Source organism: Leuresthes tenuis, unplaced genomic scaffold (assembly GCF_036924035.1).
Source record: "Leuresthes tenuis unplaced genomic scaffold, fLeuTen1.0.hap1 SCAF_34, whole genome shotgun sequence".
In the NCBI taxonomy this organism is placed as follows: domain Eukaryota; kingdom Metazoa; phylum Chordata; class Actinopteri; order Atheriniformes; family Atherinopsidae; genus Leuresthes; species Leuresthes tenuis.
In genome coordinates, this window is record NW_027325388.1 from 627322 (window position 1) to 653737 (window position 26416).

Genomic DNA, 26416 nt, shown 5'->3' on the forward strand with positions numbered 1-26416 from the left:
ATACATTGTCAGGCATTCGAACCTTGTCTTACAAACTTTAGTCAAACATTCACACCTTTTTGCAGCCGAACACAGTTTTTTTCAGCCGAAGTTGGGCATTCGAACCTTTTCATACCCACTTTTTACCAACTATGGTCGGACATTCAAACCTTCTTGTAGCCGAACACATCCAGTCCTGCTTTTGATGATGTATGTTCAGGCATTCGCACCTTTTCTTACCAGCTTTTTACAAACTATGCTCGGACATTCAAACCTTCTTGTAGCCGAAAACCTCCACTCCCTCTTTTGATCATACTTTGTCGGGCATTCGCACCTTTTCTTACCCGCTTTTTACAAACTATGCTCGGACATTCAAACCTTCTTGTAGCCAAACACATCCACTCCTGCTTTTGTTGATGTATGGTTGGGCATTCGAACCTACTTGTTGCCCGCTTTTCATTAATTATGGGTGGACATTCACACCTTGTCGCAGCCAAACACCTCCGCTCCCTGTTTTGTATGGTTGGACATTCGCACCTTTTCTCACCCGCTTTTTGCAAACTATGGTCGGCCATTCACAGCTTCCTCTCCACCATACTTGTATGGTGGGATATTCACACCCACTTGCATCCGAAGATCTCCGCCCCCACTTTTGTTGATATTTAGTCGGTCATTCACACCTTACCCGTTTTCTTGCCGCCAAACACCTCTGATCTCGCTTTTGATGATGTATGGTTGGGCATTCGAACCTACTTGTTGCCCGCTTTTCATTAATTATGGGTGGACATTCACACCTTGTCGCAGCCAAACACCTCCGCTCCCTGTTTTGATCATGTATGGTTGGACATTCGCACTTTTTCTCACCCGCTTTTTGCAAACTATGGTCGGCCATTCACAGCTTCCTCTCCACCATACTTGTATGGTGGGATATTCACACCCACTTGCATCCGAAGATCTCCGCCCCCACTTTTGTTGATATTTAGTCGGTCATTCACACCTTACCCGCTTTCTTGCCGCCAAACACCTCTGATCTCGCTTTTGATGATGTAAGATTGGGCATTCAGACCTTGCTTTTCCTGCTTTTCACCAACTATAGATGGACATTCACACCTTCTTGCAGCCGAACACTTCCGCTCCACCTTTTAGGTTTCTATCACACCTTTTTTTTCACCGCATTTTATAGATTATGGTTGGAAATTCTCAACCACTCATCCGAAGACCTCTCCTCCCGCTTTTGTTAATATATTTGAACTTTAGTCAGACATTCACACCTACTTGTAGCCGAACACCACCTCTCTGGCTTTTGATGAGGTATGGTCCGGGATTCTTACCGTTTCTAACACATTTTTCAGCAATTATGGTAGGATATTCACACCTTCTTGCAGCTGAACACCTCCTCTCCAACTTATGATCATGTGCGGATTGATTTTCGAAAATTTTCTTTCATGTTTTCTAGCAATTAATAATGGACAATTAGACTTTCTTGCAGCTGAACACCTCCGCTCCCGCTTTTGATCATACATTGTCAGGCATTCGCACCTTGTCTTACCCGCTTTTTACAAACTTTAGTCGAACATTCACACCTTTTTGCAGCCGAACACAGTTTTTTGCAGCCGAATTTGGGCATTCGCACCTTTTCATACCCACTTTTTACCAACTATGGTCGGACATTCACACCTTCTTGTAGCCGAACACATCCAGTCCTGCTTTTGATGATGTATGGTTGGGCATTCGCACCTTTTTTTTTTACCCATTTTTGAGGAATTATGGGTGGACATTCACACCTTCTTGCAGCTGAACACCTCCTCTCCCACTTATGATCAGGTGCGGTTGGATATTCGAAAATTTTTTTTCATGTTTTCTAGAAATTATTAATGGACATTCAGACCTTCTTGTAGCCGAACAACTCCGCTCCCGCTATTGATTGTGTACAGTCCGGTTTTTTAACCTTTTCTTACCCGCTTTTTACCAACTATGGTCGGACATTCGCAGCATCTTACAGCGGAACACCTCCGCTCCCTCTTTTGATGGTGTATGTTCGGGCATTCGAACTTTTTCTTACCCGCTTTTTGCAAACTATGGTCGGACATTCAAACCTTCTCGTAGCAGAACACATCCACTTCTTCTTTTGATGATGTATGGTTGGGCATTGGCACCGTTTCTAACACATTTTTCAGCAATTATGGTAGGACATTCACACCTTCTTGCAGCTGAACACCTCCTCTCCCACTTATGATCATGTGCAGATTGATTTTCGAAAATTTTCTTTCATGTTTTCTAGCAATTAATGATGGACATTTAGACCTTCTTGCAGCTGAACACCTCCGCTCCCGCTTTTGATCATACATTGTCAGGCATTCGAACCTTGTCTTACAAACTTTAGTCAATCATTCACACCTTTTTGCAGCCGAACACAGTTTTTTTCAGCCGAACTTGGGCATTCGAACCTTTTCATACCCACTTTTTACCAACTATGGTCGGACATTCAAACCTTCTTGTAGCCGAACACATCCAGTCCTGCTTTTGATGATGTATGTTCAGGCATTCGAACCTTTTCTTACCAGCTTTTTACAAACTATGCTCGGACATTCAAACCTTCTTGTAGCCGAACACATCCACTCCTGCTTTTGATGATGTATGGTTGGGCATTCGAACCTACTTGTTGCCCGCTTTTCATTAATTATGGGTGGACATTCACACCTTGTCGCAGCCAAACACCTCCGCTCCCTGTTTTGATCATGTATGGTTGGACATTCGCACCTTTTCTCACCCGCTTTTTGCAAACTATGGTCGGCCATTCACAGCTTCCTCTCCACCATACTTCTATGGTGGGATATTCACACCCACTTGCATCCGAAGACCTCCGCCCCCACTTTTGTTGATATTTAGTCGGTCATTCGCACCTTACCCACTTTTGGCAAACTATGGCCTTCTTGCAGCCAAAAACCTCTGATCTCGCTTTTGATGATGTAAGGTTGGGCATTCAGACCTTGCTTCACCTGCTTTTCACCAAATATAGTCGGACATTCACACCTTCTTGCAGCCGAACACTTCCGCTCCACCTTTTAGTTTTCTATGGGGCATTCACACCTTTTTTTTCACCACATTTTATAAAAACACCACAGGAACACCGTATTGAGGCTTTGTTCTGACCGCTCATTCGGTGTCGCGTTTCGTTCAAGCAATTCGCCTGGTTAGCCCGCACTCGGCTCGCTCCCAGAGCCGTGTTAAAGTCTACTTCGCATTCACTCTCTTTTCTCAGCAGACTAAAAGAAAGTTTCATCTTGGGCTCCCTGAAACTTCCATCCTGCACCGCTGTTTGCTTTTTCACAAGAGCAGAGGAGAGCGCACCGTTCCCAGGGGCACTACAGTACCGGGTCGATGCTTGGAGTGAACGGAGCAAGCTCCTTTTTCAACTCCTATTGATACAAATCCATTTAATATGTAGTCCTCGCATAGAGGACACATCAGACATTAAACTGATAAGAACAGATACTACACTTGAATCATGCAGAACTCCTCAAAAGGGAGGTATGGCTTAATCACAAGTGTGGCTCTTTCTCATTCAGGGTAATATGAGGAAGTTTATGCTTGAAATATATGTAGAAATGGGTACATATGAAGGACAAAGCAGTGTTAACTTAGTTTGCGTGAAGAAATTCATTTTATACATAAAATCCGAAATCGTGCAGAACTCATGAAAATAAGCTTATTCTCGGATTCCTAAAACTTTTGATTTGCACTTTCTTTTACTGCAAAGTACAACGTTGTTTTTTGTTGAAATCTATCTAGACATTGATAAATACCAGCCAAAACTCTGCTGCCACTTTTGATAATTTATGGTTGGGCATTCTTACCTTTTCTTACCCGCTTTTTACAAATTATGATCTTACATTCACACCTACTTGCAGTCGAACACCTTCTCATCCACTTATGATCATGTGCGGTTGGGCTTTCGCACCTTTTCTTACCCATTTTTCAGTAATTATGGGTGGATATTCAGACCTTCTTGCAGCTGAAAACCTCCGCACCTCTTTTGATCATACATTGTCGGGCATTCACACCTTGTCTTACCCGCTTTTTACAAACTTTAGTCGGACATTCAAACCTTCTTGCAGCTGAACCACCTCCGCTCCCTGTTTTGATCATATATGGTCTGGCAATAGTACCTTTTCTTACCCGTTTGTGAGTAATTATGGCTGGACATTCACACCTTCTTGCAGCCGAACACAACCTCTCCCGCTTTTGATGATATATGGTCCGGCATTCTTACCTTTTCTAACACATTTTTCAGTATTTGAACCTTCTCTTACCCGCTTTTTACAAACCATGGTTGGACTTTCATACCTTCTTGTAGCTGAACAACTCCGCTCCCGCTATTGATTGTGTAGAGTTGGGTATTTTAGCCTTTTCTTACCCGCTTTTTACCAGCTATGGTCGGACATTCACACCTTCTTACAGCGGAACACCTCCGCTCCCTCTTTTGATGGTGTATGTTCTGGCATTCGAACCTTTTCTTACCCACTTTTTACAAACTATGCTCGGACATTCACACCTTCTTGCAGTGAAACACCTCCGCTCCCTCTTTTGATTGTGTATGTTCGGGCATTCGAACCTTTTCTTACCCGCCTTTTACAAACTATGGTCGGACATTTAAACCTTCTTGTGGCCGAACACATCCACTTCTGCTTGTGATGATGTATAGTTGGGCATTCACACCTTTTCTTACCCATTTTTCAGTAATTATTGGTGGACATTCAGACCTTCTTGCAGCTGAACACCTCCGCTCCCGCTTTTGATGGTGTATAGTCGGGCTTTCGAGCCTTTTCTTCAACGGTGTTTACAAATTATGGTTGGAAATTCAGACCTTGCAGCCGAACAACTCCGCTCCCTCTTTTGATCATACATTGTCGGGCATTCGCACCTTGTCTTACCCGCTTTTTACAAACCATGGTCGGACTTTCACACCTTCTTGTAGCCGAACAACTCCGCTCCCGCTATTGATTGTGTACAGTCCGGTTTTTTAACCTTTTCTTACCCGCTTTTTACCAACTATGGTCGGACATTCGCAGCATCTTACAGCGGAACACCTCCGCTCCCTCTTTTGATGGTGTATGTTCGGGCATTCGAACTTTTTCTTACCCGCTTTTTACAAACTATGGTTGGACATTCAAACCTTCTTGTAGCAGAACGCATCCACTTCTTCTTTTGATGATGTATGGTTGGGCATGCGCACCTTTTCTTACCCATTTTTCAGGAATTATGGGTGGATATTCACACCTACTTGCAGTCGAACAGCTCTGCTCCCACTTTTGATTATGTTTGGTTGGATATTCGAACCTTTTCTTAACTGCTTTTTACAAACTTTGGTCGGACGTTCACACCTTCTTGCAGCCGAACACCTCCGCTTCCGCTTTTGATGGTATATATTCGGGCATTCGAACCTTTTCTTACCCACTTTTTACCAACTATGGTCGGACATTCACACCGTCTTTCAAGTGTAACACCTCCGCTCCCTCTTTTGATGGTGTATGTTCGGGCATTCGCACCTTTTCTTACCCGCTTTTTACAAACTATGGTCGTACATTCAAACCTTCTTGTAGCCGAAAACCTCCACTCCCTCTTTTGATCATACTTTGTCGGGCATTCGCACCTTTTCTTACCCGCTTTTTACAAACTATGCTCGGACATTCAAACCTTCTTGTAGCCAAACACATCTACTCCTGCTTTTGTTGATGTATGGTTGGGCATTCGAACCTACTTGTTGCCCGCTTTTCATTAATTATGGGTGGACATTCACACCTTGTCACAGCCAAACACCTCCGCTCCCTGTTTTGATCATGTATGGTTGGACATTCGCACCTTTTCTCACCCGCTTTTTGCAAACTATGGTCGGCCATTCACAGCTTCCTCTCCACCATACTTGTATGGTGGGATATTCACACCCACTTGCATCCGAAGATCTCCGCCCCCACTTTTGTTGATATTTAGTCGGTCATTCACACCTTACCCGTTTTCTTGCCGCCAAACACCTCTGATCTCGCTTTTGATGATGTAAGATTGGGCATTCAGACCTTGCTTTTCCTGCTTTTCACCAACTATAGATGGACATTCACACCTTCTTGCAGCCGAACACTTCCGCTCCACCTTTTAGGTTTCTATCACACCTTTTTTTTCACCGCATTTTATAGATTATGGTTGGAAATTCTCAACCACTCATCCGAAGACCTCTCCTCCCGCTTTTGTTAATATATTTGAACTTTAGTCAGACATTCACACCTACTTGTAGCCGAACACCACCTCTCTAGCTTTTGATGAGGTATGGTCCGGGATTCTTACCGTTTCTAACACATTTTTCAGCAATTATGGTAGGATATTCACACCTTCTTGCAGCTGAACACCTCCTCTCCCACTTATGATCATGTGCGGATTGATTTTCGAAAATTTTCTTTCATGTTTTCTAGCAATTAATTATGGACATTTAGACCTTCTTGCAGCTGAACACCTCCGCTCCCGCTTTTGATCATACATTGTCAGGCATTCGCACCTTGTCTTACCCGCTTTTTACAAACTTTAGTCGAACATTCACACCTTTTTGCAGCCGAACACAGTTTTTTGCAGCCGAATTTGGGCATTCGCACCTTTTCATACCCACTTTTTACCAACTATGGTCGGACATTCACACCGTCTTAAAGCGGAACACCTCCGCTCCCTCTTTTGATGGTGTATGTTCGGGCATTCGAACCTTTTCTTACCCGCTTTTTACAAACTATGCTCGGACATTCAAACCTTCTTGTAGCCGAACACATCCACTCCTGCTTTTGATGATGTATGGTATGGCATTGGAACCTACTTGTTGCCCGCTTTTCATTAATTATGGGTGGACATTCACACCTTGTCGCAGCCAAACACCCTGTTTCGATCATGTATGGTTGGACATTCGCACCTTTTCTCACCCGCTTTTTGCAAACTATGGTCGGCCATTCACAGCTTCCTCTCCACCATACTTGTATGGTGGGATATTCACACCCACTTGCATCCGAAGACCTCCGCCCCCACTTTTGTTGATATTTAGTCGGTCATTCGCACCTTACCCGCTTTTGGCAAACTATGGCCTTCTTGCAGCCAAAAACCTCTGATCTCGCTTTTGATGATGTAAGGTTGGGCATTCAGACCTTGCTTCACCTGCTTTTCACCAAATATAGTCGGACATTCACACCTTCTTGCAGCCGAACACTTCCTTCCGCTCCACCTTTTAGTTTTCTATGGGGCATTCACACCTTTATTTTCACCGCATTTTATAAAAACACCACAGGAACACCGTATTGAGGCTTTGTTCTGACCGCTCATTCGGTGTCGCGTTTCTTTCAAGCATTTCTCCTGGTTAGCCCGCACTCGGCTCGCTCCCAGAGCCGTGTTAAAGTCTACTTCGCATTCACTCTCTTTTCTCAGCAGACTAAAAGAAACTTCCATCCTGCACCGCTGTTAGCTTTTTCACAAGAGCAGAGGAGAGCGCACCGTTCCCAGCGGCACTGCAGTACCGGGTCGATGCTTGGAGTGAACGGAGCAAGCTCCTTTTTCAACTCCTATTGATAAAAATCCATTTAATATGTAGTCCTTGCATAGACATATCACATATTAAACTGATAAGTACAGATGGATTATGTGCAATTAGTAAAGAGAGTAGAGGACGATCTCTCTCGTTGGAAGTCCTTACCTATATCACTTATGGGGAGAGTTACAACCATTAAAATGATGATACTACCAAAAGTTAACTATTTGTTCTCAATGATCCCCATAAAACCATCTGCTACATGGTTTAAGTCACTAGATTCATGCATCTCCAAATTTCTGTGGAAAAACAAACCACCACGTATTAGTTTAAAAACCCTACAGAAGACCAAGGACAGTGGTGGATTAGATTTACCTCATTTTCAGCACTATTCCTTAGCCAATAGGTTACAATATATATCAAAATGGTTTAAACCTTGTTGTTGTCACAGTTCCCAGAGACGTTGTAATCGTTGAGGATTCTATATTCACCCCCTCATTAGAGGCACGTGTTGCAGATTGATGACACTGAATCTTCTTCTCTGTTCATTGCTGGCATCATTCCCAGCATCGTAAGTGTTCGTGGCATTGTTAGCCTCTTCTTCTGGATCTTGATATCGAGCATCCTTTTGTATTTCTGGTTTGTAAGTCCTCTCTCTTCGTTCACCGGAGTCTTCGTCTCTTTGTCCTTGAGTTTGGTGATTTTTTCTTCTTTTGATGCCTTGACACAGTGTGACAGGTGATACCACGTGGGAGATCCTTTAACTTGGACTGCTGTCCCTGTGCTGCGAAATGGCTGTGCTGCTCAAATGGTCTCTCCTTCATCATATACACAGTTATTTATACATCACCTTCCACCATGAAGCGTTGTCCCTTTTTGTTTCTCTCTTTGTTCTTAAAATGCTGTTATGCATGTCTAAACCAATCCATTAAACTAGATCATTTTGGCAGTAAAGCGATCTACAATGTGCTTGGTCGCAAAGCTGCTCATCTGTGGTAAACAGCTCTTCAGAAAGGCATTCTTCAATTGATTTCACTAATTTTATGTAATAATTTTGTGATTTCCTACAAAACTACACTTCTTCTCCCATCTGTCTGAGTATTTAATATTGTCTGGGTCCCGTTAAAACATGTATTTTTCCCATCTAATTCCTTGTTTGCTTTAAAACAAGTATTCCCCATTTTCTATCCCTTCAGTAGCCAACCAGTTTGTATGGAGTACACTGGAGCAACTTGACTGATCAGTAAAACACTGCTTTTGTTGTCACCGCAAGGCTTCCCCCGTCGGTTGTTTCACTGAGACACTACTGAGTAACTACAACTCAACACAGTTTATACACATAACATTCATATACATACTAACAAACAATAATTTATCGCAATTTTCTCATCTCTGTTTGAACGTACACCCAGGTAAATATTCCTGTAGTCTTCTCATACCGACTATGGACCCATTCATTGTTTAACTTCACTGTTTTGCAAATCCTAATTGAATATTACACATTGACATTGAACTTTACTGGATAAGCAGGTCTTCATTGCATTCAGCAGCCTATATTTGAGCATCTATGTGTAAGCTGTTCTTCTTTGCATTTATCAGCAGCAAGCAATTCTTCACTGCACATGCATATGTAAATAGTAAAACAATTCCAATGTGTTAGCGAAACCTTCTATATCACAGTGGTTTCTAAGATCTATTTTAAGTTCTTTGCCATCAGTGAGATGACATAGTTTACAAAGTGTGTCAAATTATCACTGAAGATCTTTTCAGGAATTTCAAATCTAGAAATGAGTTATTTTACGCGTGATTTTGCTACTGAGAGTGCATCTGCTTGTGCACATGGAAATATTTCAGACCATTTGGTAAAAACCTCTGTTGTCACTGAGCAGAATCGTTTCCCTTAACATTAATTTAGTTCAATGAAATCTACACAATAATGAAATAATGAAATACAAACAAATATGTTGAAAAAGATACACTGGCTTAGGGAATTATCTTCGTTTTGGTCTTAGATTGCCCTGTGGAATGTATTTTGCACATATTTGACCTGCTAGACAAAACTTTATTCATTTATTTATTCTAAAAAAAAAAATTCAATAATTAGTAAAACCATATGCTGTAAAAACCTTGTTCATTATTGCTTCCATCCCTCCTGTTGAGACATGACATGGTCCGTGGCTCAATACTGCAGCATATTTAAACAAATTCTTTGGCAGTATGGTTTTCCTTCCGGTCATTCATACGAGTCTATTGTAGATGGCAATTGAATAACATCTAATAATGCTAAAATATTTGTAGTTTATACATTTAGCTGTGGATGTCAACATACCTGTTTTTCCAATGCTGTGTTAACACATGTACAGTTGAGAAGGCATACTGACTGTCAGTGTAAACGTTAACAACCTTTTTGTTATTTAATTTACAAGCTTCAGTTAAAGCTACCAATTCGACTGCTTGAACAGAGTAATTTTTTGGTAGTGGTTGTTTTAAGAAAACTTCAGTTTCTGTTACTACTGCAAATCCTGTAGCATTTGTGCCATCAGGGTTTTTTGCTTGACCTGTTGAATAAATATAGTTATTTCTGCATTTTCATAACGTATATCAGTTAAGTCTGGCCTGGGTAAAACACTTGTGGTTATTTCTGACATGCAATCATGAGGCTTTCCATCTGTGGGGTAGGTAGCAGTGTGGATGGATTAAGTGTAGCACATCTCTCGACAACAAGGTGTGGCTGTGAAAGAAGAACTGTTATGTAGGAGAGATGTCTGGTAAAGATATTTTGTTAAGTAACCATATCACAGCCACTGCATGAGGTACCTTAAGTGTTAATGGGTGAAATAACACCATTATTGTTGATGCCTGCACTGCCAATGGCTTCTGGCCATTGATTCAAAAGTACGATCTTGTCCCTGTTTCCCCCTTTCAGTGGACACTTGCCCCTAATTACCGCAATTCAGCAGGGGGTCTTTCATTAGGAGTACTGGACTCCCCCGTGCACGGTTTCAGCTCCGACCCTGGAAAGCGGAAAAAACGTTGAGATCTGGTTTGAGGACCCAATTGTTGAGAAAAGTCTCTCAATGAGACTCAGAGTTGCTGGAGTCAGTTAATGCAAATGTTTAATCTTGCAGCAAGTTCAAGAATGTGTGTGTGAATGGGTGTATGTGTGCGAACGTGTGTGAGTTTAATGAACCTGTTATCCACAGGCAGGTCTTAACTAGTATGGCACAGGTCCAGCCTGTCTCATCTTTTTTGGAAGGTCCAGCGCTCGGCCGTAACCCTTCTGTCTGTTTGGACTCTCACATACATTCGGTTAATCATAGAAAAACGAGAACAAAACTTTTTAGCCCCTTAAATTCATAAAACAGACATGGTGCAGTTATTTCCATTCTAGAAAATAAGAGTAATCACCACCATTCCTATAAATTCTGGATATTCTAACAATCTGAATCTTTTTTAAATGTTCGATGAAGCCCTTTGCTGTTCTGTTTAGAGACTCAGCTGATCATAAACCAAGTTTTGCTCTTGAACCAAGCTTCTAAACTCTTCACCTTTTTCATTTCTCAGTTAGTATTCACTTTAAAACTGATTAAAAGAAAAATTAAATGAATGCCTATCAACAAATGTGGGATCTAAACTCTAGTGCTTTCTCTAAAATAATTTCCTTTCTCAATTCAGAAATGTGTGTGTGTAAGTCACAACACCTGTGACACCAAAACGGCTTTCTTTTCTCTCTTTTCTCTACACTCTGCACTGTGAGCACACACACCAAATCAGAAAGGCTTTTTTCTCTCTTTTCTACATTATGGACTGTGGGGACACAAAACCGCTCTCTCTCTTTTTTTTTTTGATTGTGTGCCAGGGCGTTGTCTCACGTATTAGATTATGCTTAAGATACGAATGGGTTTATCAGTCACATCAGAATCCGTACATACTGATCCTCCCGTAATAAAATGGTCGGATCTTATCAAACACACTTTGTTTCTTGTGACAAGTCAGCGAAACAGCGTATACACGTCAAGACACTGAATCAAGTTTGCCACAAGACCTCATAAGTTTGGCAGTATTGCTCTGCTGTCAGCAATCATACACCCATTTTATTTTCATGAGACATGTGCAGGCACCTGTTCATCTACTGTTCTATCACTATGAATTAGTTTATCTATTATCAATAAGGATACTTCTACAACTACTATCAAAGTATGTCTTCTTATGTTGTCAGTTGCTATATATGAATAAGTGGGTTGCTACTGAAAAGCATTAAGCATGTCACACAGCCCAAACATATAACATATCAGGACACACCACACAATTAACAACCACAGTGAAGCGTGTCAAAGCCCAAACATGTAACATTCAACAGGACACTTACACAACACATTCAAATCAAACAGTCAGACAACATACAAGAACATATACCCCAGCCGGGTAGGAAGGTCCAGCGCTCGGCCGTAACCCTTCTGTCTGTTTGGACTCTCACATACATTCGGTTAATCATAGAAAAACGAGAACAAAACTTTTTAGCCCCTTAAATTCATAAAACAGACATGATAGTCTGAGACGATAGGACTGCTTTTTAGTTTTTATTTGAATAAAAGAGGGTTTCCCGGTTGTGTCATTAGTGAGACAGAGATTTCATGGGTAAGTGAAACTTTTGAAGCAGTCCGAAGAAGTGTGAAGTACTCCGAAGAAGTGTGAGTACAGATTAAGGTCCTCATTGGAGACGTCCTTTGAGTGAAGGAATATATTTCCCCATTCCAAGTCTGAGAATGGGAAACAGTAGGTCTCAGACTTTTGACCCTACCGGGGGACCTAAGCATGATAAAATGAAAAAGACATATGGTCCAGAGGTTTTCCACCAGAAGGTTCTTTTAGTATGTTAGAAATAAGAAAATTAGAAGAAAAGTTTTGCAAATATGAGAAAGAGATGAAGCAAAAAAAAAGAAAATTAAGTTTAAATAAGAAGTAAGAAAGGTATAGAATTTTGGAAAAAATAAAGTGTATTAAGAGAAAGAAAGGAAAATGTTAAACAAATGCCATGACGGAATGATGATAATAATTTAGTATTAGCTGTGCCGGATCCAGACCTGGACTCCTGCCCTCCACAACGCCTGCAACAACAACAGCCAGCCCTGCCACAAGCCTCTGGCTCTCGGGAAGAAGGGACTTCTTCCATCCTCCCTCGGGAAGAAATTCCATCATTCTCACAACATCAGCTACATAGGTCTGATGATGAGGAAAAGGAAGACGTTTGGTTCTCCAGCGTACCTGCCCAAGAACTTTTAACGCAAGTGACAAAAATCCTTTACCCACAATCTGGACTTCAGAGATCTAAACGTGAGAAAAAACAAAACCAGATTCAAACCATGCCTATGGTTAAAGTTGCAGTTCCCACTGGACCATTACTGGTTTATCGACCCTGGACTGAGACTGACATCATGGAAGCATAACAATGCTTACCAGATCCAGAGATTTCTGGACCCCATTTTGCTGACGAGTTGCGAGATTTCTGCGCACAATTCTGCCCGACTGGGGTTGAATTGCGTCGCATATTGGCAAAAAAGTTCAAACCGTCCGACCTCTGCAAAATAGAGGCCAGTATGCTACAACTGGATTTGCGACCTACCAACAGTGAACGAGGACATAATGATAACGCTCAATATGAAGCAGCCAACCAAAGACTGTGTCAAGCCATCACCACTCAATTTCCAACCAAAATCAATATGTCCCACATTTACACCTGCAAACAGAAACCTGGTGAAGGGACTGATGATTTTGTACACCGCATCCTTGAGGAAGTCAGCAAGCACAGCGGTCATCAGAGACCAAGGGATTTGGGTAATGAATCAGGACCATGGGAGAGTATTGCATGCAATGCAATAATTAAAGGCCTCATGCCAGATGTCGCCACTGAAGTAAAGAACATTTACGTGGGATGGTGTGAGGGTCCTCGTTTGGCTGACGTTCGCCGATATGCTCGCCATGCTCATAACCAAATTGAGACGCGTAAGACAACCAAAAGGGACAAGTGTGAAAAGGAGCTGCATTTGGCAGCCATGACCATGTATTACGCAGTTGGTGTAAACAGAGGACGAGGCCGAAGTCGAAGACGTGGACGTGTGGGATCAGAGCTATGATCCGAATATTTGTTTTTACTGTGGCCAGACTGGACACTGGAAGAAGGACTGTCCACAGCTGAAAAGTGATGAAATTGGGCAAAAGGCTGACTGAGGGTGGGAGGCAGGTTCTGGACGTCACGCAGCAGCGGAGCCTCCACTAATGGGTGATAGCACAAACACACTCACACATTTTTCCTGCTCTGTGTAGTGAAGAAACGCTTGCCGACTGTGATTCACGTAGTAAAGTTTTGCATGCTATTTCCGTCCTAGAGCAAAGATATTTCTCTCAGAATATGGGAACTTATGTTCATCAGTAGTGACGTCAGGGGAGTTTTATTGTCCTCCAAAGTTAAGTGGAAACCACGTTTACTCTATGTCTGCCTCAGGCCAGGTTGTGAAGGAGAAAATGACAATGCCCATTGCGTGTTGTCACTCCCGATGAGCTCTCCTTCAAACACTAATTTTTGTTATCAGAGTTGTGTCCCATTAACCTGATGGGCTGTGATCTCATGTGTAAATTAGGCATTATTTTAACTTCTACACCAGAGGGTGTTAAGGTTATGTTACAGCCTGACAAAGTTTTCACAGCAGTGCAGTTTGATTCATCGGCACTTACATATGCTTATGAGTGGAAACTTCCCAGCTCTCCTTTTTCACAACAACTAGTGGAAGAAGCAAAAGTGTTAGTTTCACCCCTTTCTGATTTCATGCAACCTACTGATTTGCACTGCACATCACACATTTCTTTGGGGCCTGACAATGACTATGAGAAGAAGTGAAAAAATATGTGCGCCTACTTTATTGGCTGTGTCGCTCACTCCAGAGCACTTCGATTTTTTTAATGTTTGTGGTACTCGCCCTCACATTTCCTTGGCCAAACGTACACACTGGCAGTGACAAGGTGTGGGAGAGTTTGTTGCTACATGTCAGAAATAAATGGAGTGGACTGTTTCACCTGCTGATCCAAATTTGATGTTTTCTGAACGATTGTCAGCATACAAAAAAACATTTTTGAGTACAATGCATTGTCAAAGAACTGTGGACTTAATTCCTACCACAGAATCACATTTTGAAGCATGTTTTTTATCTGAAACAGATTTGTCTTCGATACCCATGTTGGCTGAAGTGCCCAATGATCTTTGGGCTAAGAGCAAATATGATGTGGGGTTGATAAAAGGCTGTGAACCAGTAATTGTCACCCCTAAATCAGACTTTTGTCCATGTAAAAAACAGTACCCTTTTAAGCCTGAAGCAATTAAAGGGATTAAACCTGTTTTTCAATCTTTTCAGAAAACAGGCGTTATTGTTCCTTTTGAAAATTCACCTGTGCTTACTCCATTGTTTCCTGTTAAAAAGATTAAAGATGCTGGCCAGCCAGATGAATGGCGTTTTGTACAGGACCTCCAAGCGGTGAATGCTGCAGTTCAGCCACATGCTCCTACTGTGCCCAACCCACACACTATTTTGTCTCAAATTACATCAGATGCACAGTTTTTCTCAGTGGTTGACTTGTCGCCAGTGCACCCTGATAGCCCATTTTGGTTTGCTTTTTAGTTTGAAGGGAGATCTTGGACTTTTACCCGGTTATGCCAGGGGTACTGTGAAAGTCCCACTATTTACAATGCTGCCCTCAAAGCTAGTCTGGATTAACTTCAATCAACCACAGGCTCTGCTCTTTTGCAGTATGTGGATGACATCCTTTTATGTGGTCCATCTAAACAACAGTGTGAAAAAGACAGTGAATCTGTTGAAACATCTTCCTTCTTATGGCCATAAAGCCAGCCTTTCTAAATTACAGTTTGTACAGGACGAAGTCACCTTTTTGGGTCATGTGATTTCTAAGGATGGGCGCTCACTTTCTCCTAAACGTGTTGCTGCAGTTCAGATCATTCCTAAACCGGTTACTAAAAAACAGCTTATGTCATTCTTAGGTATAACATCTTACTGCAGGAACTTTATTCCTAACTACTCTTTTCTCGAAGCTCTCTTAGGTGCTCTTATCCATGGTAAAGGCAGCTGCAGTTCTGACATGCAGCTCCAGCCTTTAGTCAGCTTAAGCTGGCTCTTCAAACAGCACCAACACTTGGCATTCCAGATCCTCATAAACCTTTCATACAGGCAGTTGATGAGAAGCATGGTTGTATGACATCTGTTCTTATGCAGGAACATGGGGCAGGCAAAGGCCAGTGGCTCATTTCTCAGCAAAACTGGACTCTGTGGCTGCAGGCCTGCCTGGTTGTCTTCGTGCTGTTGCAGCTGCAGAGAAAGCTGTCCTGGCCTCCCAAGATATTGTGGGCTACGCTAATTTGACTGTTTTGGTTCCTCATACTGTTGCCATTATTCTTCTCGAGCAGAAAACTTCACATCTTTCAACTGCTTGTTGGCTCAGATACACCTCTGTGCTCCGTGATATGCCAAATGTCACTGTTAAACGTTGTACTGTTCTGAATCCTGCTACTTTGCTTCCGACTCCTGAGGATGGGGAGCCTCATGACTGTGAAGCTGTTTTGGAACAAGTTTGTACACCCCGACCTGATCTTTTAGAGACTCCTCTTCCAAACTCTGACATGATTCTTTTTGTAGATGGATCAGCTTTGCGTGATCCAGCCACAGGTACTAACTGTGTTTGGTTTGCAGTATGTTCTTCACATGACACTTTGTTGTCTGGTTCTCTTCCTAAACATTTCTCCGCTCAAACTACTGAACTTATTGCACTTACTGAAGCTTGTAAGTTGGCAGCTGGTAAGTCTGTCACTATTTACACAGATTCCAGATATGCTTTTGGTGTTGTTCATGACTTTGGTGCGCTGTGGAAACACAGGCATTTCCTTAAATCAGATGGTAAAACTATTCTGAACTCCAAGCAGGTTTCTGATCTTCTTGATGCGATCCATTTGCCTACAGCAATCTCGGTCTGTAAGTGTGCGGCTCACACTAACTCAGACGATCCTGTTGCTTGTGGTAATGCCAGAGCTGATGCTGCAGCTAAGCAAGCAGCTAATTTTTTTCCTGTTTTTGCTTCCCTCTCTTTGCAGGCAGAAGACTCCCTCACAGATGTCCATGCTTTGCAAACTTTTGCCTCTGCAGATGAAATTTGGTCCTCTGGACGCATTTGGTCCTCTGTGGGTGCAACTCATACGGATGGTGTTTGGATGGGACCTGAGGGTAAACCCTGTCTACCTAAACATTTTTTTCCTCATTTTTCAAAATTGACACATGGGTTGAACCATGTGTCAAAAGGAGGGATGCTGAATGCACTCACTGCTCAGTGGTTCACAAAAGGGTTCAGTTCATATGCGCAAAAATACTGTCAGTCATGTATGGTTTGTGCCACACATAATGTAGGAAAGGCATTACACACATCGCAAGTTGCACACCCTCCACCAGAGAAACCTTTTGAACATTTGATGATGGATTTTGTTGAACTCACACCAGCTGAAGGAAAGAAATATGCACTAGTAATAGTGGACGTGTTTAGTAAATGGGTTGAAGTTTTCCCTGCAAAACATGCAAACAGTAATGCAGTGACTAAAGCACTGCTAAACAGAAATCATTCCTAGATGGGGCATTCCAGAGAAGATCAGCAGTGATAATGGCACACATTTTGTAAACACTGCATTGACTGAGGTTGGTAAATTCCTGGGAATAAGCTTGCGCACACATTGTGCTTATCATCCACAGAGTGGAGGTGCTGTGGAAAAAGAAAATGGTACATTAAAGTCCAAGTTAGCCAAATGTTGTGAAGAAACAGGTCTGCCATGGACAAAAGCATTACCTATTGTGCTTACCTACATGAGAATGAGAATCAGAGCTCAAGTGAATCTCAGCCCATTTGAAATTTTATTTGGCAGACCTCCTAACCTGGGATTGGGACCTGTAACCAGACCCCTCCCTTCCACAACTGTTTGTGATGATGCTATGTTGTCTTACTGTCGAAACCTTTCCACTGTTCTATCTCAAGTTTCACAGGCAGTAAAAGCAGCCCTTCCAGCCACAGAAAACACACCACTCCAACCAGATGACAGGTGGTGAAGGAACTTCGCAGGAAACATTGGAAGTCCAAACGTTGGCAAGGCCCGTTCCAGGTGCTACTGGTCACTCACACAGCTGTTAAAGTTGCAGAGAGAGCAACCTGGATTCATGCCAGTCACTGTAAGAAGGTACCAGAACCAGTAGATGACTTCCACCCTGACATACATCAGCCTAACCAACACGCCCGGAAGGACAAAGATAAGAGTCAGCAGTAAAAGCTGTACTCCACCGGTGTGTTAAGTGCTAGTAACCTCTGACACCGAAGATTGAAACATCCTTACTGAGACCAGCGATGAAGATGATCATACACATGCTGTGAACCATGGAAGAAACTGTTTGTTGTTTGTATTTTCTTATTTGTAACCAGCATGTGCACATTGTATCTTGATTTCACAGGAAGCAATAATACAGGGCTGCTGTATTTCCCCACGACCCGAGAGACCACCAGACGCCCGAAGCCACACAGCCCCCCCCAGCACACACCCAACCGCCCAGAGCGACGGGACAGCAACCCACCACCACCACTATGTGATCAAGCTAATCAGAAGGGACCAGAGAGAATTAAATTCAGCCAATTGATGTTTTGAGGAAGCAGACATTGTTTCCATGCTAATATAATCTAAAAGAAAATTTCTAAACTGGTTAATACACAGATTGTTCTTCGCTTTCCAGTTCATGAGAATAGTTTTCTTTGCTATACATAACACTGTGAGGATCATGTGTGCTAAGCTAAATTCCACGTTGATGTTGTCTAAGTCACCCAGTATGCACAGTGTGGGGCATGCAGGAATGCTACACTTTAGTCATGTTGATAGGTCCGCACAGACTTCAAGCCAGAACTTCTGGACAGGCGCACAAAACCACAAAGCGTGTGCATAATCATCAGGTGTGTTATCTGTGCAATGTGAGCAGATGTTTGAGTGTGTTAAACCCATCCTGAACATCCTTTGTCCTGTATAGTGTGTTCTATGAAGAATTTTGTATTGTATGAGCTGTAAATTAGGATTTCGAGTCATTCTGAAGGTGTTCAAACATATATGTGGCCAGAAGCTATGACTAGAACTGATGGATAAATCTGCCTCCCATTTTGAGGACGGTAGAGACATTGTGTCATCTATCTTAGACAATAATTTATATATTTTTGATAGTAGTTTTGGGGTGCAGATGCTTAGAAATTCTACTACCCTAATCGGGAGTTGTAAGTCTGGTTGGTGGAGGATATATTTCTTTTTTATTATAGACTTAAGTTGTTGATATTCTAGGAATTTATTGCTGCCTATCTCATGTTGTGATATGAGCTCATCAAATAAAATAAAATGTCCATTTTGGATTATATGTTCCAGATGTTTGATTCCTTTGATCTTCCAGAGAGTAAAGTTTAGCATTTTTTTGTTTTGCAGGATGTCAGGATTGTTCCAGATGGGTGTAAGCTTACACGGGACAAGTGAAGACTATGTTATTTTAAGAAATTCCCACCAGGCTGTCAGAGAGGTGCTGATGTTAATGCTTTTTAAACATTTGTGATTTTTTACGTTTTGACTAATAAGTGGCAGGTCAGAGATTTCCAGATTATCACACAATGCTTGTTCTATATTTATCCATGGTTCATCTATTGGGCTAGGTTTAAACCATTTTGATATATACTGTAACCTATTGGCTAAGGAATAGTGCTGAAAATTAGGTAAATCTAATCCACCCTGTCCTTGGTCTTCTGTAGGGTTTTTAAACTAATACGTGGTGGTTTGTTTTTCCACAGAAATTTGGAGATGCATGAACCTAGTGACTTAAACCAAGTAGCAGATGGTTTTATGGGGATCATTGAGAACAAATAGTTAACTTTTGGTAGTATCATCATTTTAATGGTTGTAACTCTCCCCATAAGTGATATAGGTAAGGACTTCAAACGAGAGAGATCGTCCTCTACTGTCTTTAATAATTGCACATAATTTAGCTTTGTTAGCCCTGAGAGCCTGGAGGAAATGTTTATTCCTAAATATCTAATATTTCCTGACTGTAAAGTGATCGCAGGTATATTCTGGTCCCTATAGTTAATGGGCAGAACTGTGGTCTTAGACCAATTGATAGAGTAGTCAGAAAGTGCTGAGAATTTATTTATGAGTGTGATCGTGTGAGTGAGAGACGTTTGTGAGTTCTGAAGGAAAAGTAATACATCATCAGCATAAAGACTTATTTTATGCTCAATATTTTGGGGTTGGATGCCTTTAATATTTCTATCTTGTCTGATAGCAGCTGCTAAAGGTTCGATGAAAATAGCAAAAAGTGAGGGCGAAAGTGGGCAACCCTGTCTTGTACCTCTCTGCAGACTGAAGCTTGGAGAAGTTTGATCATTTGTCCTGACACTTGCACTTGGGGAGTCAGTTATTTTCTTTTGAGGAGATAAGAGGCTTTAATAATAATATCTTGCAAGAGAGAACAACACAGTACAGAATACAGAGTTGCTCTGACCACTGAAGCAAAAACACACAGTTATATTGCCCACTCATCACGTCATCTGTTTTTGGGTATAGTTGATTGTTCTTCTAACTTTCCTCCCCAACCATTAGTTGAGGTTACCCAGACACACTCGTAAATACCAGCCTAACCCTGTCCCCCCTAAAGTGCAGCTATCTCATAATAACAAGCCCACCATTGTAAAGAGGAATTTAAGAAAACAGGGCAGGGTGGTACCTTGCAGCTCAGTGTTTTGCAGGTTATACACAGTAACACTCAATGCAATGCATATAAGAATTATTTTCCATTACATTCCTCCCTTTTGATTATAATAATACCATTATATTAATCAACCCAAAAGAAACAAGGAAAATAATAACTTTATCTGTAAAACATCAGCCTGCATTTGCACACAACGTGAGTTTAAAATGCAGGCATCATAGTGATAAAGGGTCCAATGATAAACAATCAAAACATGAACAATTAAATATGATTATCTTCATCCCTCTCTAAGTCAGCGTCACTAGAGGAAAAATTTTGAAAGCAAAAAAGTTCTTTGAGTCATTTGAATCATTTGGTGAGATACATACAATGAGGCCTTTCACACAGGGAAAAATACAGCAGCCCTGTATTATTGCTTCCTGTGAAATCAAGATACAATGTGCACATGCTGGTTACAAATAAGAAAATACAAACAACAAACAGTTTCTTCCATGGTTCACAGCATGTGTATGATCATCTTCATCACAGGTCTCAGTAAGGATGTTTCAATCTTCGGTGTCAGAGGTTACTAGCACTTAACACACCGGTGGAGTACAGCTTTTACTGCTGACTCTTATCTTTGTCCTTCCGGGCGTGTTGGTTAGGCTGATGTATGTCAGGGTGGAAGTCATCTACTGGTTCTGGTACCTTCTTACAGTGACTGGCATGAATCCAGGTTGCTCTCTCTGCAACTTTAACAGCTGTATGAGTGACCAGTAGCACCTGGAACGGGCCTTGCCAACGTTTGGACTTCCAATGTTTCCTGCGAAGTTCCTTCACCACCTGTCATCTGGTTGGAGTGGTGTGTTTTCTGTGGCTGGAAGGGCTGCTTTTACTGTCTGTGAAACTTGAGATAGAACAGTGGAAAGGTTTCGACAGTAAGACAACATAGCATCATCACAAACAGTTGTGGAAGGGAGGGGTCTGGTTACAGGTCCCAATCCCAGGTTAGGAGGTCTGCCAAATAAAATTTCAAATGGGCTGAGATTCACTTGAGCTCTGATTCTCATTCTCATGTAGGTAAGCACAATAGGTAATGTTTTTGTCCATGGCAAACCTGTTTCTTCACAACATTTGGCTAACTTGGACTTTAATGTACCATTTTCTCTTTCCACAGCACCTCCACTCTGTGGATGATAAGCACAATGTGTGCGCAAGGTTATTCCCAGGAATTTACCAACCTCAGTCAATGCAGTGTTTACAAAATGTGTGCCATTATCACTGCTGATCTTCTCTGGAATGCCCCATCTAGGAATGATTTCTGTTTAGCAGTGCTTTAGTCACTGCATTACTGTTTGCATGTTTTGCAGGGAAAACTTCAACCCATTTACTAAACACGTCCACTATTACTAGTGCATATTTCTTTCCTTCAGCTGGTGTGAGTTCAACAAAATCCATCATCAAATGTTCAAAAGGTTTCTCTAATGGAGGGTGTGCAACTTGCGATGTGTGTAATGCCTTTCCTACATTATGTGTGGCACAAACCATACATGACTGACAGTATTTTTGCGCATATGAACTGAACCCTTTTGTGAACCACTGAGCAGTGAGTGCATTCAGCATTCCCCCTTTTGACACATGGTCCAACCCATGTGTCAATTTTGAAAAATGAGGAAAAAAATGTTTAGGTAGACAGGGTTTACCATCAGGTCCCATCCAAACACCATCCATATAAGTTGCACCCACAGAGGACCAAATGCGTCCAGAGGACCAAATTTCATCTGCAGAGGCAAAAGTTTGCAAAGCATGGACATCTGTGAGGGAGTCTTCTGCCTGCAAAGAGAGGGAAGCGAAAACAGGAAAAGATTTAGCTGCTTGCTTAGCTGCAGCATCAGCTCTGGCATTGCCACAAGCAACAGGATTGTCTGAGTTAGTGTGAGCCGCACACTTACAGACCGAGATTGCTGTAGGCAAAAGGATCGCATCAAGAAGATCAGAAACCTGCTTGGAGTTCAGAATAGTTTTACCATCTGATTTAAGGAAATGCCTGTGTTTCCACAGCGCACCAAAGTCATGAACAACACCAAAAGCATATCTGGAATCTGTGTAAATAGTGACAGACTTACCAGCTGCCAACTTACAAGCTTCAGTAAGTGCAATAAGCTCAGTAGTTTGAGCAGAGAAATGTTTAGGAAGAGAACCAGACAACAAAGTGTCATGTGAAGAACATACTGCAAACCAAACACAGTTAGTACCTGTGGCTGGATCACGCAAAGCTGATCCATCTACAAAAAGAATCATGTCAGAGTTTGGAAGAGGAGTCTCTAAAAGATCAGGTCGGGGTGTACAAACTTGTTCCAAAACAGCTTCACAGTCATGAGGCTCCCCATCCTCAGGAGTCGGAAGCAAAGTAGCAGGATTCAGAACAGTACAACGTTTAACAGTGACATTTGGCATATCACAGAGGTGTATCTGAGCCAACGAGCAGTTGAAAGATGTGAAGTTTTCTGCTCGAGAAGAATAAAGGCAACAGCATGAGGAACCAAAACAGTCAAATTAGCGTAGCCCACAATATCTTGGGAGGCCAGGACAGCTTTCTCTGCAGCTGCAACAGCACGAAGACAACCAGGCAGGCCTGCAGCCACAGAGTCCAGTTTTGCTGAGAAATGAGCCACTGGCCTTTGCCTGCCCCATGTTCCTGCATAAGAACAGATGTCATACAACCATGCTTCTCATCAACTGCCTGTATGAAAGGTTTATGAGGATCTGGAATGCCAAGTGTTGGTGCTGTTTGAAGAGCCAGCTTAAGCTGACTAAAGGCTGGAGCTGCATGTCAGAACTGCAGCTGCCTTTACCATGGATAAGAGCACCTAAGAGAGCTTCGAGAAAAGAGTAGTTAGGAATAAAGTTCCTGCAGTAAGATGTTATACCTAAGAATGACATAAGCTGTTTTTTAGTAACCGGTTTAGGAATGATCTGAACTGCAGCAACACGTTTAGGAGAAAGTGAGCGCCCATCCTTAGAAATCACATGACCCAAAAAGGTGACTTCGTCCTGTACAAACTGTAATTTAGAAAGGCTGGCTTTATGGCCATAAGAAGGAAGATGTTTCAACAGATTCACTGTCTTTTTCACACTGTTGTTTAGATGGACCACATAAAAGGATGTCATCCACATACTGCAAAAGAGCAGAGCCTGTGGTTGATTGAAGTTAATCCAGACTAGCTTTGAGGGCAGCATTGTAAATAGTGGGACTTTCACAGTACCCCTGGCATAACCGGGTAAAAGTCCAAGATCTCCCTTCAAACTAAAAAGCAAACCAAAATGGGCTATCAGGGTGCACTGGCGACAAGTCAACCACTGAGAAAAACTGTGCATCTGATGTAATTTGAGACAAAATAGTGTGTGGGTTGGGCACAGTAGGAGCATGTGGCTGAACTGCAGCATTCACCGCTTGGAGGTCCTGTACAAAACGCCATTCATCTGGCTGGCCAGCATCTTTAATCTTTTTAACAGGAAACAATGGAGTAAGCACAGGTGAATTTTCAAAAGGAACAATAACGCTTGTTTTCTGAAAAGATTGAAAAACAGGTTTAATCCCTTTAATTGCTTCAGGCTTAAAAGGGTATTGTTTTTTACATCGACAAAAGTCTGATTTAGGGGTGACAATTACTGGTTCACAGCCTTTTATCAACCCCACATCATATTTGCTCTTAGCCCAAAGATCATTGGGCACTTCAGCCAACATGGGTATCGAAGACAAATCTGTTTCAGATAAAAAACATGCTTCAAAATGTGATTCTGTGGTAGGAATTAAGTCCACAGTTCTTTGACAATGCATTGTACTCAAAAATATTTTTTTGTATGCTGACAATCGTTCAGAAAACATCAAATTTGGATCAGCAGGTGAAACAGTCCACTCCATTTCTTTCTGACATGTAGCAACAAACTCTCCCACACCTTGTCACTGCCAGTGTGTACGTTTGGCCAAGGAAATGTGAGGGCGAGTACCACAAACATTAAAAAAATCGAAGTGCTCTGGAGTGAGCGACACAGCCAATAAAGTAGGCGCACATATTTTTTCACTTCTTCTCATAGTCATTGTCAGGCCCCAAAGAAATGTGTGATGTGCAGTGCAAATCAGCAGGTTGCATGAAATCAGAAAGGGGTGAAACTAACGCTTTTGCTTCTTCCACTAGTTGTTGTGAAAAAGGAGAGCTGGGAAGTTTCCACTCATAAGCATATGTAAGTGCCGATGAATCAAACTGCACTGCTGTGAAAACTTTGTCAGGCTGTAACATAACCTTAACACCCTCTGGTGTAGAAGTTAAAATAATGCCTAATTTACACATGAGATCACAGCCCATCAGGTTAATGGGACACAACTCTGATAACAAAAATGAGTGTTTGAAGGAGAGCTCATCGGGAGTGACAACACGCAATGGGCATTGTCATTTTCTCCTTCACAACCTGGCCTGAGGCAGACATACAGTAAACGTGGTTTCCACTTAACTTTGGAGGACAATCAAACTCCCCTGACGTCACTACTGATGAACATAAGTTCCTATATTCTGAGAGAAATATCTTTGCTCTAGGACGGAAATAGCATGCAAAACTTTACTACGTGAATCACAGTCGGCAAGCGTTGCTTCACTACACAGAGCAGGAAAAATGTGTGAGTGTGTTTGTGCTATCACCCATTAGTGGAGGCTCCGCTGCCGCGTGACGTCCAGAACCTGCCTCCCACCCTCAGTCAGCCTTTTGCCCAATTTCATCACTTTTTAGCTGTGGACAGTCCTTCTTCCAGTGTCCAGTCTGGCCACAGTAAAAACAAATATTCGGATCATAGCTCTGGCGTGGCTCCTCTCCCACACGTCCACGTCTTCGACTTCGGCCTCGTCCTCTGTTTACACCAACTGCGTAATACATGGTCATGGTTGCCACATGCAGCTCCTTTTCACACTTGTCCCTTTTGGTTGTCTTACGCGTCTCAACTGGGTTCTGAGCATGGCGAGCATATCGGCGAACGTCAGCCAAACGAGGACCCTCACACCATCCCACGTAAATGTTCTTTACTTCAGTGGCGACATCTATATAATATTGTCTGGGTCCCGTTAAAACATGTATTTTTCCCATCTAATTCCTTGTTTGCTTTAAAACAAGTATTCCCCATTTTCTATCCCTTCAGTAGCCAACCAGTTTGTATGGAGTACACTGGAGCAACTTGACTGATCAGTAAAACACTGCTTTTGTTGTCACCGCAAGGCTTCCCCCGTCGGTTGTTTCACTGAGACACTACTGAGTAACTACAACTCAACACAGTTTATACACATAACATTCATATACATACTAACAAACAAACAAACAATAATTTATCGCAATTTTCTCATCTCTGTTTGAACGTACACCCAGGTAAATATTCCTGTAGTCTTCTCATACCGACTATGGACCCATTCATTGTTTAACTTCACTGTTTTGCAAATCCTAATTGGATATTACACATTGACATTGAACTTTACTGGATAAGCAGGTCTTCATTGCATTCAGCAGCCTATATGTGAGCATTTATGTGTAAGCTGTTCTTCTTTGCATTTATCAGCAGCAAGCAATTCTTCACTGCACATGCATATGTAAATAGTAAAACAATTCCAATGTGTTAGCGAAACCTTCTATATCACAGTGGTTTCTAAGGTCTATTTTAAGTTCTTTGCCATCAGTGAGATGACATTGTTTACAAAGTGTGTCAAATTATCACTGAAGATCTTTTCAGGAATTTCAAATCTAGAAATGAGTTATTTTACGCGTGATTTTGCTACTGAGAGTGCATCTGCTTGTGCACATGGAAATATTTCAGACCATTTGGTAAAAACCTCTGTTGTCACTGAGCAGAATCGTTTCCCTTAACATTAATTTAGTTCAATAAAATCTCCAAAATAATGAAATAATGAAATCCAAACAAATATGTTGAAAAAGATACACTGGCTTAGGGAATTATCTTCGTTTTGGTCTTAGATTGCCCTGTGGAATGTATTTTGCACATATTTGACCTGCTAGACAAAACTTTATTCATTTATTTATTCTAAAA

General features: G+C 41.9%; 1 non-coding gene and 1 pseudogene across 1 annotated transcript; both read right to left on the reverse strand.

The window, feature by feature from the left end:
- Positions 1–3319: 3319 nt before the first annotated feature.
- LOC140285213 (U2 spliceosomal RNA) lies at positions 3320–3510 on the reverse strand. The gene has a single exon (XR_011910349.1). It is a non-coding gene; the product is annotated as a U2 spliceosomal RNA (small nuclear RNA).
- A 3976-nt stretch (positions 3511–7486) lies between these two features.
- On the reverse strand, positions 7487–7663 carry LOC140285236 (U2 spliceosomal RNA; annotated as a pseudogene).
- Between the last annotated feature and the right edge of the window lie 18753 nt (positions 7664–26416).